The sequence below is a fragment of the Diplotaxodon limnothrissa genome, linkage group LG4 (genome assembly GCF_057381915.1).
Source record: "Diplotaxodon limnothrissa isolate DT_005_m linkage group LG4, D_limnothrissa_male_GT1.1, whole genome shotgun sequence".
Lineage (NCBI taxonomy): Eukaryota > Metazoa > Chordata > Actinopteri > Cichliformes > Cichlidae > Diplotaxodon > Diplotaxodon limnothrissa.
Genome location: NC_140599.1, coordinates 2,749,966 through 2,765,308, shown reverse-complemented (window position 1 = coordinate 2,765,308; position 15,343 = coordinate 2,749,966). Strand labels below are relative to the sequence as shown.

Here is a 15,343-nt window from a genome sequence, read left to right as displayed (position 1 = left end):
ATCATGTTTGATGTACTAATATTAATCTATTATCATAATATCAATGTATTGCATAATGTCAATATATTTTAATGTTTAACACCAACTTATTTTTATTTGCCAGTGGTACGCAATGATATTATGTAATGTAAACACATTGCAATTATGTTCCTGCAACACAAATTATGGCTTTAAATCCTACTTAATTTTTTCAATTGAAATATTAACTGATTATTATTGACAAAAAAGGCAAAGACTGTGAGTGCTACTGAACAATTCACCTTTATTAAACTGTAACAGCAGTGAAAGCAGCAATTCTGCCATGAACAAGTCCAAAATCACATCCATGTAAACTTGTTAACACATTTTTAAAGATAGCCTGCAGAAATAACTAAAAGAAAAAGTTAGTTTGAGAATATATTTGCAAATATTTCACAAAAAACTGACCTTAGCAGCAAATAAAAGAAAGTGCTTATAGATGATCCTGTCATCTCTTACATATAAAACATTTGTATTAATTACACAATTGAAAATGTAAACTAAATTAAGACTACCTGAAAAAAAAGCAACACGCTTTTATGAATAAACAGATTTACCCAAATATAACTTGTGTGTTATTTGACAACAGTTTCAGCTTCTGTACAAGTATTTACCTGTATAAGATTTCAACTAAGTTGAGCCTTAAATGACATTGTTACATAACTAATACCAAACACCTACATGAATTTTAATCTTCATTTTAAACATGTAAGCAGGACATTAAGGTTGACTTAGAACATATTGCTAAAAATCGTCAGTAAAAATTTCTTACAACATGATACCAAAAGGAAAAATTATCCTGCATTGCAGTCACATGAGGGGAAAGCAATAAAAACATAAGCAGTATAACGTTACTGAACACAAAATGAAAAACTGCAAAGAATTGCAGAAGTGCAGTCTTTGACTTCTCAATGAAACAGATGGTTTTTGAAAGCAAGAACTTTAGAGAGTTTAGCTCCATCCAGTTCCATGAAAACCTTCTGGAAAACGTCAAAGTTGTAGCAAAGGTCAGCAGGGTAGGCAAGGTTTAATGCATACATGAGTCCAAATAGCATTATCACAGCAAATGCTACATTATCCAAAGTCTTCGCCACCCTGATGCCTGCAAGGACAACTCTTGTTCATCTGCTGAAGCTTGCTCTTTAAGAAGATAAATTCAAACAGTGGTGTCTTCAACAGTCTCACTGATGGCACGTTCTTCCATGCCCTGTAAAAAAGAAGCCATGTTAGTCATTTCCAAGTAAGTAATATGACACACTGTGGAAAGTCCAAAAAAAAAAAAAAAAGACAAGTACATACCACATACTCATGGATAAGCATGCCAGGGTCTTCACCCATGTAGATACACACTCCCTTAACACACTCAGCATCAACATCTTCACACTGAAATGAAATGTATGTAATTAGCATCTTCATTCAGCTCTTGTCCTTCATTTAAGTTTTAATAGTGTACTTTACATGAATGTTTTTAAAGTAAAGGCACACAAATTAATAATAGGTTTACTGGCAATTAATAATAAGTTGACAAAGTGAAGGTTAAAAAAAACAAGTAGATGTAAAAATACAAAATGAGAGAATTTATCATGGGAAACATTTGAAATCTTCCACAATTATAAAATTTCATCCAAAGAGGATCATGTTAAGTGAATGTTGAGGCTTTATCACTTACATTATCCATTTATGCCACAATTCTTTTCAGTATTAGTCCAAGCTCTCCTCTTCTGTTGACCAACTTCACCAGGTTGTCCAAGTGGAGATCCAGCTGAGCCAGGAACTTTGTTTGAGGGGGGATAGTGGCAATTCTCTTAAACTCAGCGTTGATCTGAAAACATGAGCACAGAGAAATGAGCTTCAAAGGTTTAATGCCTGGAAGAAGGCCGCAATCACTCATGCTGAAGAAATGGGCTGTCAAATAACAACTGTGCCTTAACCATTTTAGGCTAATACCACAAGAACACCGTGTATGAGGCAAACCTTACCTCATGGAAATCAAATAGAGCAGGCCATCTTGCCATGAAAGCCTCCACCATTGGTGCATCACGAACAACTTCACGTCTTCTGTATGAAAAAGTCTTTTCCATCTTGAGTTTCACCAACTCTGTTACTCTTTTTTATGTCCATGTGGTGGGCTTTGACATGTCAATAGCTTTAAGAGTCCCCTTGTCTGCTACTTCTGAAACTGAGGTAAGGTTAAGAAACTCATTCCCAAACAAGGAATCCATAAACTGAAGCTGCCCTGAAGACAACACTGTCTCTTGACTTCAACGATGAGATCCTCAGTTGATTCAGGCGCTTCATTAGAGAGTGAGCCTTCGACAGGTTCCGTCAGCCAAAACAGTCTTTAGGACCATAGGACTCCCCATAGGACTCTGTAGGAAAAAAAGAATTAAATATCAGACATTCAGAAAGAATCCTTTCAGTTTAGTTTTCATAAAGCTATCCATACCCAATACTCAAAGTTATAAAGATCAGACATAAAAAAGTAGAATTTATCTAATGAAATACATGCGACTGAACCTATTACACTTATATGAACACCTTTTATTTCTATATGCCTTTTTAAAGTCACAATGTGGACTGATCCAATCTCATAGTCAACCAATGGATAAGTATCAAGGAGTTCACAGAGTGAAGCGAGAGTGAATATTCTTGTGGATACTGGGCGGAGCTCAAACGCTCTGTCGTGCTCTCTGTACCAGCCACCAAGCTCTCTGACAATGTAGAATATGCTGTGGTACAATGCAGATATGGTTTTTCAGTATTCTGGCAATCCACCTGCTGCCCTTTGGGCCAGTACCATTCCATTTCTATAAGTTATACTCTTTATGTCACACACTGTGCAAGGTTGACCTCTAGAATGTCAGGGAATGTACCTAATGACTTAAGCTATCTCCTCTTTAAGCAAATCCACTAGAAAGGCCGATACAGCTGAGCTCTCTAATTCAGACTTGCCAAGAGATGGGGAGTTTAGATGGTAAGCTATAATCATCTGATGTTTTGACTTCTGTAATCATAAAGGTAAAAATTCCACCATCACAAAAAACATTAATTTTAATTGAAAAAAGGTATTCCAGTCCAGAAGAGCATCAATGGTTTCTTTAAAGTACCAATCTTTCCCTCATTTATACATAATGTTTTGAGAAGCAGCTCACATACGTTCTACACAAACTAGAAAAAAAGAGGGGGGGAAAGGGTCCTAATTTGTTTTGGGCCGATTTTGGAAAATTCACTATACATCACTTAATAAGACATAGTCTGTTGAACAAACGTATCTCCTTGTAGATATCTGCTGTATTATTTGGGCATGGTGGCAGGATCCTTCTTATAACTTGAGTGCATGTCATCAGCAAGAATTAAGGTATGGCACTGTGGCCCTCCCAGCTTCTGAAACTCTGACGGTTACAGCCGGACTAATTAGCCAATGTAGCCATAGCTAGCACGAGTAACACAAACACTATTGCGCTCTCAGTGACGTTTTAACTTGCTAAGCCATCAAAAACGTCAGTGCTCTCTGTAACATGCATAAATTCCATATCTGACCGACAACAGCTGCTTTCTCCCGACTATGTGCAATTTGTTAATATTTTTCAGCTTTAGCCACAAAGCTAATACCAACTTTAGCTAGCACTGTAAAAACAACATGTAGATGCATTACAGATTACGTTTCATATAGCATGCACTACAACAATTCTGTGAAAACGTACCCAACTAAAACAAATGTATTTAAATTACTTACCTTCTCACTATGCCTGACTCAGTGCCAAAGGTTGCATGTGGCTGAACAGTCTTCCAGAATCTGGCGGTCAATTGCGCTCTCCTTAAATTATGTTGTTGTCTTATTGGATAAGACTCTAGGTCTTATTATCCAATCGCATTTAGTTGTTGTCTTTGAATATATTGCATCATTTCCGGTTGTGGTCAAACATGATTACAATGGTTTTAGTATTCTAATTTAGTCACTTTAAATCAATGCAAGAAAAATGAGTAGTCTCAGTATTGTTTATAATCAAGTAAATGGTACTTTATTTAATCATGTAAATAAGAGAAACATGAGAGGCTTGTGTAGCATTAACTAAATTCATTTGTGCAAATTCAAAAGCCTGCCAATTCCCATTTTTTCAGTGTACAATATAAAGCACCTGAGGCGACTGTTGATGTAATTTGGCGCTCTATAAATAAAATTATATTGAATTGAAGGATGTGGTTATGGATTTAATAAGGAAATGGGCACTTTGTGGGACAGGTGGTATTCATTTAAGCTCTAGCTGTCTGCTAGGTATCCCTTACCTGCACCAGCCAGCCAGAATGAAATGTCAGCATTTTATTGATATGTCACAATAATTAGCAGGTACTGGTATCTGTGTGATATGCTTGCTAGCCGATGTTAGCTCTCTGTCCTCTTGTTTAAATATGGACACTTACTGAAAAACAAAAACAAGTAAAAATAGATGATGATGATGATGATGGCCTAATGGGAGTTTACAAACGACTGAGTGACAACACTGTGCTTTTTCCATCTTTTATCTATACTCTATACTTTATGTATATTCTAGATGTGCTTAATATAGCAAAGGGCTTTTTTAGAACAAGCACCAAAATGAAAATTGAGGAAAACAAAAGTAAACATCATCATTAATCATTCATTTCTATCATTTCTTACATCGCTTTTGACATTTCGAGCTTCCAGCCACACTGGAAAACATTTCATATGACTAGTACACCCAATAATAGCAGCAATAATTTGAATTGATCCTTTCCTTTTCTCAGTATCTCACACCATTTTGGAGGAATTTTACTCTGGAATATTTTGGTATACAGAGGAGTTCACGGTCGACTCAATGCCAAAGCACTGAGGTCCTGTAGCTGCAAAACGAACCCTAATCATCACCTCTCTGCCACCATGTTTATCAGTTTTATATAAGCCACAGCTGTGCTGTGTTTGTTAGAGACAGCATCCCTTCCACACAGGCAACACTTGTTCAAGTTTTTGAACACTGCACAGTTTGACCTTGGGGTGAATTTGTTGGGATGTCCACTCTTGGGAAGACTGTGTGTTAACACCTGAATGTTTCAAAAACATCTGCTTTTCTAGAAGTGCTCACGCCTGCGGATGATTAATTAGTCATGTGAATTTGATGAGCAGCTGCTACCCTTAAATTCCTGTGGAAGTAGTTTTTCACAGGATTGTAGAACAAAACAGCTAAATAAATAATTTAAGGTTTGGACTGTCACAGTCTGGCAGAGGCAGACTGTAGGAATTTGACGTGGAGGACCCAAAATGCTCCACGTCAAACGAAGGAACTTGGACCAAAACTTGAATATTAACAAAAAGTGAGCCGTTTAATAAGGCTTTTAAAAAAGGTACAAACAAAGGGCAAGACAAACTGAAGTAAAACTAACATCAACCTAAACTGGGAGAACTAAATAAACAACAAGAAAAACCTGGACATGAAACTTGGAAACACGGCATGGAAAACGTGGCGTGAACAACAGGCGACCTGACAAAGAACGAACAGAAACACACAGACTAAATACACACAAGGGGGGTTAGGGGAAGTGGAAACACATGAGGAAACAGCTGACACTAGTCTGACATAATGAGACAAAGGAAGCAAAGCTGACTGCACTGACATAGGACACAGACCTTCAAAATAAAAGAGGAAACAAAAAATGCAGACATGACAATATGAACTTGACAACATAAGACACGCAGGATGAAACACAAAGGGTGAGGGAAACTTAAACACAGGGGAAGAAAACACAAGGAGTCTAATAACCAAACGAACTTCGCTAATCTAATGAACTCAAACATAAACAACATCCAAATAAACTAAAACTTAAAACGCTGCGTCAACACACCCAGGAACCTGACACTTGGCAACTCAAGGAGTGTTAGATTACATTTCCAGATAAATGGTAGAAAACGTCAGGTGGAAATTGTGCAGCAGTTTTATGTAAACTGCTGCACAACTATCTGGCAAAGGCATAAAAACGGGATTTTGTGGCATGTTTCAGTTGTTACTTTGAATTACTTTCCTGGGTCTTGTGCACCTTCCAAACTTCAGTGTTGTTAACACACAAGGAAGAAAAAGTAATTAGCAGTTAACCCTAAATAGGTTACAGAAAAAGTAGTGTGCTGTCTCTGCTTACCCCTGGAGAAAGTGGTGACAGACTGCGTCTCCCAGGAACTGCTCCTGTGGTTGTTTACAGGATTCAGGTTGAGCTTCATCTCTGTCCACAGACTGTACAAAGAAAAAGCTGTGAGACACTAAAGGAACGACTGAGAGAGAAAGGGGGGGGGGAAAGTATTTTTTTATTTTGAAAGAATTTTCTTTGCCTACAAGTCGATTATTGTGAGAGGAGCATAAGAAAAACGGTTTTGTCTTGTTGAAAACAGTTTGTCACAGCTGAGAGCTTTTTCGTTGGACTCTTCTGAGGTCCTGACTGTTAGCAGCTGCTAAACATCACCAACTTTCCTTCTCCTCTCTCACTCCTCACAATGTGCCGGTGAGTCGTCCAAAATCATATAATAAATATAATAGTAGAGCAGCGGGCCTCTTTAGTCCTTCATATTGTGTCACTGATGAAAATTAAACCTTATCCCACCAACATATTTACATATATACTTGATCAAAAAAAGAAAGTTCAATTCTAAGAGTAGGCTGTCATGATCTTCGGTAGCCGATTGAATGGAGGGAGAGTGAGGACCTAAATGCAGACACTGCAGGCAGAAGTTAAACGAGAAGTTTCTTTTTTTCAAGCTGATTGTTGAAAGTAAACTAATCAGGAAAACTAAACTGGGAGAAACCTCAGAAACCTGGGACACAGGGATAAGTGTACAGGTGTTCTGACAAAGGACTGAGGGACACAGCCACTGTATACAATGAGGGGCGATCAGGGAAGTGGAAACACAGCAGGAACAAATTAGACATAACAAGACAGGGGAAGCAAAACCGAACACAATGCTCATAAGACTATCAAAATAAGACAGGAAGCAGCACGAACACTGAGACCCAGACACACAAGCTTGACTCTAAGGCGGGAACACAGAAGAACATGGGAAAAGGTGAGGGAGACAAAGAGACAGACAGAGGAGACACGGGGATAAGTGAACATGGAGACATCGTCTTCCACAGGAAGACACTGAGGACAAAACACTGAGAAAGGGAAACGATAAGGGAATTTAACCTGAATCACAACAGACAAACATAATAATTAGGAAAGTTATAAGCACAAGAAAAGTAAACTAGGAAAGATAAGTCTAAGAACACAACAATAACGACTAAACACGATTCAAAAGTCCACAGACACAAAACATTGGGTCAAAGGCCCAGAACCATGACATAGGATGTCTGTCCAAACTGGGAGCTGGACTGGTTTCTGATACCTGACAGCTCTGTCTACACAAGTAGAGCCTAGAGTAAGTATTTCATTAGGATACAATGTTACGGTATGGACCTATGCAGATGTAAGAAAGTGAAGTATTTGAGCCTGAAGTTAAAGTGAAGACACAAGATAAATGCACTGCCAAAACAGGAAATGATTAACAACCAATGCTAAAAACAAAAATAAGGATGAGACACCAGAAAATGCTGAGGGGACCAATGAACTTCACAAACACAGACAGTGATTTACCAAATACAGCCAGGACGAAAGAGAGAGGATCAAGCAATGAAGAACGATATTAAACTGAAAAAAGACTGAGAACCCTGAGAAAAGACCAGCGATCACGAGGAGCCCTGGTCTGCTGATCAGCTGAAGGCGTTTAGAGCAGCCTGACAACAGAGACGCGACAAATGGATGAACACGTTTTTCAGCATCTGTGTCAGATACGACGTTCCTAATTGGGACAATATGTGCAGATGAGATAAGACAGTCTTTACAGTTGTTTAATGTGAGGCAACAGCTTGATTAAAAGTGACTTTGATTTCTCACAATATTTTAGCCAAAGTAATGGCGTTCAGGGCCTGGTCAGAGATTTACTTTATGTAGCCAAATATCAAAATGTCCATTTTGTGCCCTTCTGTGATATGATTCTACTATGAGGTCTGTATGATGTGATAGTGCCTGCTCCGTATGTGAGGAGAAAGAATTTAAAGCACGCTAAACAGCATCAGCATCTTAGCACTGTCCCTGTGATCACGCTAGCATGTTAACAGCAGCTGTAAAATGCACAGACGCACAAAGCTGCCAGGTTAGCTGTCAGTTCATAAAGGTCGTCTTTTTCTTCTGGATCAGGCATGATGCTCACTTCCATTTATAATGGACACTGATTGAAAAGAGACTGATTGCACGATTGTACTTTTTTTTAAAGAACACAAAACAATGAGAGATGCAGAAGCTTGTGCCACTGTCATTAGAGCAAAGACACCCCTCTATAAATGACTGATCAACTGGTCCAAGTGTAACACAGTTTGAAGGCAGCTGATTAAGGGTCAGCTCCGGCCTGGACTGGAGCGTGGATGAAGAAAACACAGTGATGGGGGCCATCGTGGTTTTTGCTCCCGTTGGGGAGAAGGTGCAATTTCTCCCAAATGAGCATCTGCACACACTGGCTTTATGATGTTTCTGGGAACAGGATGCATTTCTTTTTACAATTTGCTTTGACGGTGTTTGATGAGTATTCTTAGAACAGATGTATTTTTAGATGATGTGTTTCCATAAGCTGAAACACACATTACAACATTACAAAGAACATTTAAGACAGAAGAATCAGAGGCTCACTGAACGCTTTAAATATCTGTTTATCTATTTATCGTACATGATGAACTAATAACCAGAAGATATGGTTTCAAAGAAAGGGAAAAAAAGAAAAGAGTTTTTAGACACTCGTCTGACATGTGCGTACAGTTGTGTGCCTGTGTTTCAATCACCTGTTTGAGGATTACTTCTTCTTCTTCTTGTGTGTACTTCTTTGGAACCCCAGACTAATTTCCCAGCACTCCCAGCACAGCAGAAGGATGGGAGTCTTTTAATGAAGCTCAAAAAACCCTCCCTTGTGATCATGAAGGTTAAGAGTTAGTGAGGCTGATCCCTGCTCAGGCAACAGACGGAGTGTCAGCAAAAATGTCAAATACGGCAGTGAAACATAACCGACTCCGTCCTCTGGGAGGAATGAGTGAAATAACAGGGAAATAATTTCTATGCAGTAACTGTTAATGGATGACATGGATCAATCAAAGCACACAAGGCTGAATAGAAATGTGACGTAAAGAGTGAATCCATCCATCTTCTTCACCACTTGTCCAGTCCAGGATCAGCAGTGATCAGGCCGTCACAGTAACAATGTCCCGTTCCTGAGTCTGGTTTTTGATGATCAGTATTCTTGGTTTCTGTTCGTTTCTGGTTCGACTTTATTGATTTTTAGATCTTGGGTTTTGCACCTCCCGTGTGTTCCACGTGTCACGTCGAGTCAGTTGTGCTTTCTTGTCTATGTTCGTGTGCTCAATGTTCGCCTCCACTGTCAGCCGTGTCGCCTTTTCAAGTCTGCATCTCCTGATTTCTGTTTCCTGTTTTACTTTGATAGTCTCGTATCCTGTTTTCAGTGTGCTGAGTTTTGCTTCCCCGTTGTCTCATTATGTCAGATTAGTCTTGCTGTGTTTCCCTCCTGTTTCCCATTCCCTCGTTACTCCCTCGTGTATTTAAGTCCTTTGTCTTCCTCTTTTTGTTGCTGGATCTTCTGCATTTTCTGTCCCTCATCTCTGATTTTCACGTTTTATGTTCTTACTTTCTTTATACTTGTTCGTAGTTTTCCCCAGTTTAGGTTTTTGTTAGTTTTTCGCAGTCTCCCGTCGCCTTTTGTTTTTGGTGTTTTTTTGCCGCCCAATATAAAGGCTCACTCTTTGTTAAACATCCACCTGCATCTCTGTGTCTGCGTTTCGGTCCACATTCGATTAGGCCTCCCAAAATGCATTGGACTCAAATGCAGCAGTCTGGAGAAAAGTTTCAGTTTATTTCCCAAACACAGCTCACATGGTGAAGGTAAAGGTGTCCAGTCAGTGAAGTCCAAGGCCCAGAAAGAACAAGAAAATCCACACCTTAGCTCCACAGAATCGAGACCTCTTTCTGTCTCTCTAAGATCTCAAAGGCCTTCTGCACAGAGACACACAAAGCAAGCAGCAAACACTGAGCGAGAAAGCCTGCTTCACTAACTGTGGTCAGTTCAATGATCCAGCAAAGCCTGAAGACGATCTTAAGTAGCAGCTGATTGCAAATGGGTGAGCTCATTACCTGCAGGTGAGAGGAACCGAAGGGTGTTAACCCAGGACACGTCCCGCTCCTGAAACACAACGCTGAGGTCAGCTCACTCACACAAAACAACAGAAGGATAGAAAATGGTGAGCCAGCACAGGAGGACTGAGGGACCATGGCAATTTTCTTTGATTCTGGAAGGTGCTACTTAATGGTTCCCTTGTATCCCCACGTTCAATACCCTGCAGGTTATCATATGAGAAATGTGAGGAAGGGTTCAAATTAAGTGGACACACATCTCCAGGAAGAAAGCTGTTTCGCTTCTTTCTGTAGTTTTTCTCCTTTAGGATTATTTTCTTTTTACCCTCAGGGTGTTTAAAAAAACCCTGTCAGACCTGCAGTTCTCTATAAAACAGAAAGTAATGCGGCTCTAGTCGCTACTTCGTGTCTAACCATCCCCATTTTATTCAGTTAATACAACATTACATAGATACATAGTGTGGCAGAAGACTAATGTAAGCGTTCTTCTGGCCTGTGATTTAAAAACAATGGTTCAGGTTGAGTAAATGTATTTATTTGAACACAAATGCACAAACGAACACAATCGCAGTAACATTAGACTCCATTAAGCTCCTGTTGGTCCTCTGACATCTCTGAAAGGCTTGACTGCCATCCAGAAGTCCAACAAACGCTCACTAAGGTTGACAAGTCAGGTAGATTCAAGGCCTGCACTCCGTCCTACTGTGGAGTCCCTGGAGAGGAGAATTACTTTCTTCCTTTCTTTCTGCAAGTTTATTCATGCAGGGAATCCTATGTATGCAATTCCAAGCAGGAAAACACTCTCCCAAAATATCATCCCAGGCCTACATGACAGAGAATGTGCATCTTCTCTTTTGTTTTCATATTTTAATTTATATTTGATTGTGTTGTGGTTTGCAGTGTTTTGTGTTGTTTCACTTAAATTTGTTTAAAAGGAAAAAGCTGAAAATTTAAATAGTTAAAAGTTGAAATGTAAATTGTTGTTTTTTGTATTTTAACATTTATTTATTACGTTTTATGTGGAGTGAATAAATAAAAGTATATTTACGGTGGCCCCTACAAAGCACGTAGTGCGTCGTTCACTTCAAAGAGCCATTTCATTTGCGACCTACACATCACTATTACCAAGCCCAGCATGTCAGCTATGATTTGGAAGGGGATCCTTACAACACCTACTGAATAGCTGCCTTGACCAGATGCTGAAGGCGGTTCCAGAAAGTAGTAGGCAACGCCATGGCAAACTCCATCTTGGCCCAAAGACAAGACTCGCCCTTGTCAAAGCTGGAGAAGAGCCCTGTCGGTAGCAAAGAATAAGGTCAGGTCTCCTCTATACAGCCTCGGACTGGCAGCTGCAGGATGACCTAAGGATGCAGTTGATGTTCTCTCAGCACATCACTGAAACATCACTTCAACCAGACATGTTTATGTCTCAAAGGCAACAAAACAGCTTATTGTCCTCGATCTCGCCACGTCCTGGGAAGAGGAAGAGGGAAATGAAAGAAGTAAAGAAGTGCCGGGAAGGCGGCTTGAAGATGTACTATGAGCCAATAGAGGTGGGCTCTAAAGGCTTCGCATGATGCTCACTCCGCAAAGTCCTGAACCAACTGGGCCTAACAGGAGTGGCTAGGAAGAGGGTGAAACCGCAGAGAAGGCCCCAAGGTGGCTGTGGATGAAGAGGGCTGATCCGTGGGTGGCTGTCGCTGGGACGCAGGCTGGGGTCTGCTCAACCTTAGCTGGGTGCCTGGATGATAGTGTCTGATGTTGAAAGACCCGAAACACCAGATGACCCCATGTTACATCACTGAAAATGCGTCCCAGCGCATCCAAAGATGCATCGTGCACACTCCATTAATAATAATAATAATAAAATGAAACTGAATGTTTCCCAACTGAGGACATTTCATTTAAACAGATCCCATTCAATTTAAGATTTTAAATACTTATGTAACAAAATTACATTATAAGATTTACATGTAATCAAACTACTTAAAGTCAGGAGTTTAGGGCATGAATTATACAAACCTCTCTTTCACTCTCTCTTTTGCTGCAGGCGTCTCTGAACTGCATTTCCTTATGCTTCCTTTCCTCTGTCTTTGTCTTTGTTTTAAAACTGCAAACTCTTTCATCAGTTCCATCAGAGGGTCCTTTCTGATTTCTGGATGCTCTCAGATTATTTATGCTTGATTTGGTGCTATGTAAAAATAAATAAATAAATTTAATTGAACACGCATGACTGGCTGGAAAGGAGACGTGAGAAGAAACAGGTATTAAAAACATTAAAATGTTTGGAGCTTTGGTATTTTCATTTGTTATTATAGAGAGCCATGGGCTTAGACTGAAACATTAAGACAACATGATTGTGCAACAGAACTATGAGAAGCAGAGACAAAAATTAAAAAAGTGAACATGCACAACAACTTTGAACATGAGCAATAACAGTAACCCTGCTGAAACACACAAGCTATTAAAGTTAAGTGGTTTATAAATTAAAACAAGTGAATTTATCACTCAGCTGAATAGTTGCTGCTTTCACACTTAAGCAGGTTATTTCCCAACACCCCCCCCCACACACACACACACACACACAGAGGTGGAGCCCAAAGGAGTCGAGTGGAGTTTATAGCACTGCTCTGAATCCCTGTTGTAGTTTGCATTTATACTGGTGTGCTGTGCTGTTCAGTGCCGTATAAGGTTTGAGGAAGATAAATCCTACAGAATAACAGGGCTACATGTGAGGATTATGGGACTGTGGAAGGCTGGTGAGGTCAGGTGAAAACAGTTAACATCTGTAAAGACCATTAGAGCGATGCTGACAATGACAAAGACGGGCAAAAACTAAAATGGGAAGCAATCAAAAGACTAATACGAAAGACAGACAGTAAACAATTACAGACCAATATCACTACTCCCACAGTTCTCAAAAATTTTAGAAAAGTTATTTGTTAATAGACTTGATAAATATATTGAGAAGCATCATCTCCTAAGTGATAACCAACATGGTAAAAAGGCCCACTTCAGTGGCAGTGATGGAACTTGTAGAAGGGATATCTACTGCAATAGATAATAAAGAATATACTGTTGGTGTTTTTATAGACTTAAAACAGGTGTTTGATACAAATGATCTATATTAATGAATAAACTAGAGAGATATGGTCTTAGAGGGATAGCAGACAAGTGGATGAAAAGTTACCTGGATGACAGAAACCAATAATGTAAAATCTAATCAGCTGAAGGTAGCTTGTGGTGTTCCTCAGGGCTCTGTGCTGGGCCCTAAATTATTCATGTTATATATAAATGACATATGTAGTGTTCCCAAACTGTTAAAATGTGTATTGTTCGCTGATGACACCACTCTGTGTTGCTCAGGTAAAAACCAGGAACAGCTTCTGACTACAGCGGAAAAGGAGTTAAATATATTTAAAACACTGGTTTGATGTAAACTTATCATTAAATACAAACCAAACAAAATGTATTAATTTTGGTACCAGACAAATGAAAGATTTATCTAAAATCAGGGTTGATGGAATTGAAATTGAAAGAATGTACAGTTAAAATAAATTCCTTGGAGTGATGATTGATGATGAGCTGAGCTGGAAGTCTCATATAAACCATGTGAAAACAAAAATGTCAAAAACCATTGATTTTCTCTACAAAACAAACATGTCCTGAACAAGAAATCATTACACACACTATTGTTCTCTGTGCTTCCATATATGACTTACTGTCTATAGATACGGGCTAATGCATATAAAACAAATACTCTTCCCATTTTGGAGTTACAAAAAAGAGCTATAAGAATTATAAACCAATCAAACTATATAGAACCAACTAACGTTTTGTTTATTAATCTGAATACCCTGAAATTTTATGATTTAGCTGAATATAAAATGGCACAGATAATTATAAAGCACAAAACAACTGGCTTTGCTGCAGTCAGAGAGAGTCAATATGACATAAGGGCAACAGATTTCTTTAAAAAGAACAAGATGAGGACGAACATAAAGCAGAGACGTGCTTCTGTTAGAGGAGGAAACCTGTGCAATAGTTATGACAGGGATTTAAAAAGGTGGAGTTCATTTCACTTGTTTACAAACATGTTTAAAAGTAGATTATTAGAAAAATATATAAATCAAGAATGAAAAGAGCAAAAGTAATAATACTGAAACTCTTGGTTGTTTTGCTTTGATTATTTTAATGAAATTTAATTTAATCGATTTACTTATCTAAGGTGGAAAGGTTTTTTATTTTGTTTTGTTTGTTTGCTTTGTTTTACTCTTTGCTTCGAGCCCTGTGTATATGAGCTGCATGCTAGAAGATCTTTTGTTAAAGCGTAATAAGCACATGATTCAGCCAATACCTTTTGATCAGCTTTGTCTTGTGCTTTCTCGCTTTGTGGTAGATCTTTATTCTGTATTCACTGAGATGCTAATCAATAAATCAATATTCAACTCAACATGGTGACGGAGACAAGGGATCACAGGAAGGCAAAAGAAATATCACTGAAACAAGACAGAGAGGGAGATGGTGAGGGTGGAAGAAATGATGAAACACGTGAAATCAAAGCAGGAACTAAAACTAACATAATGAATAAAGCAAAAAAAACAGGAATCCCAAAACATAACAAACTTCAAGAACAATAAAAGACAAACTCAAACACCAAGAACCCAAATCCTCGTTGGAAGTTGTTAAATCTGAAAGAATTATTTTGAAGCACAGATTGAACAGGTTGAGTCCATGCACGAATGTCAGCTACAACAATGGGAAAAATGTTGACACTGGTAGAAAACAAGCTACTGCATTAAGACTAACAGCCAAGCTAGATATAGTTCAAGCCTGTTACAGATGGTGCACTAATCAACAGACAGACAGAAAAAACTCACAGCTGCTGAGCTCTGCATCACTTTGAACACATGCTGCAACATGCAGCTACATCTTGAGGAAGATGAAGGTCAAGTTACATCAATGCACACAGCATATTGAGCATCAGACAGACAAAGTATGTGGGTTTGTTAGTTGGTTGAGACCAGAATCGGAGCTCAAAGAGTGAATAAAACTGCACTAACGCTCCTCCAAAATGGCCAGAAAGGCTTTGGCT

The 15,343-nt window shown here is 38.9% G+C and overlaps 1 pseudogene; it reads right to left on the bottom strand.

The window, feature by feature from the left end:
• Positions 1-926: 926 nt before the first annotated feature.
• On the bottom strand, positions 927-2,139 carry LOC146633016 (uncharacterized; annotated as a pseudogene).
• Between the last annotated feature and the right edge of the window lie 13,204 nt (positions 2,140-15,343).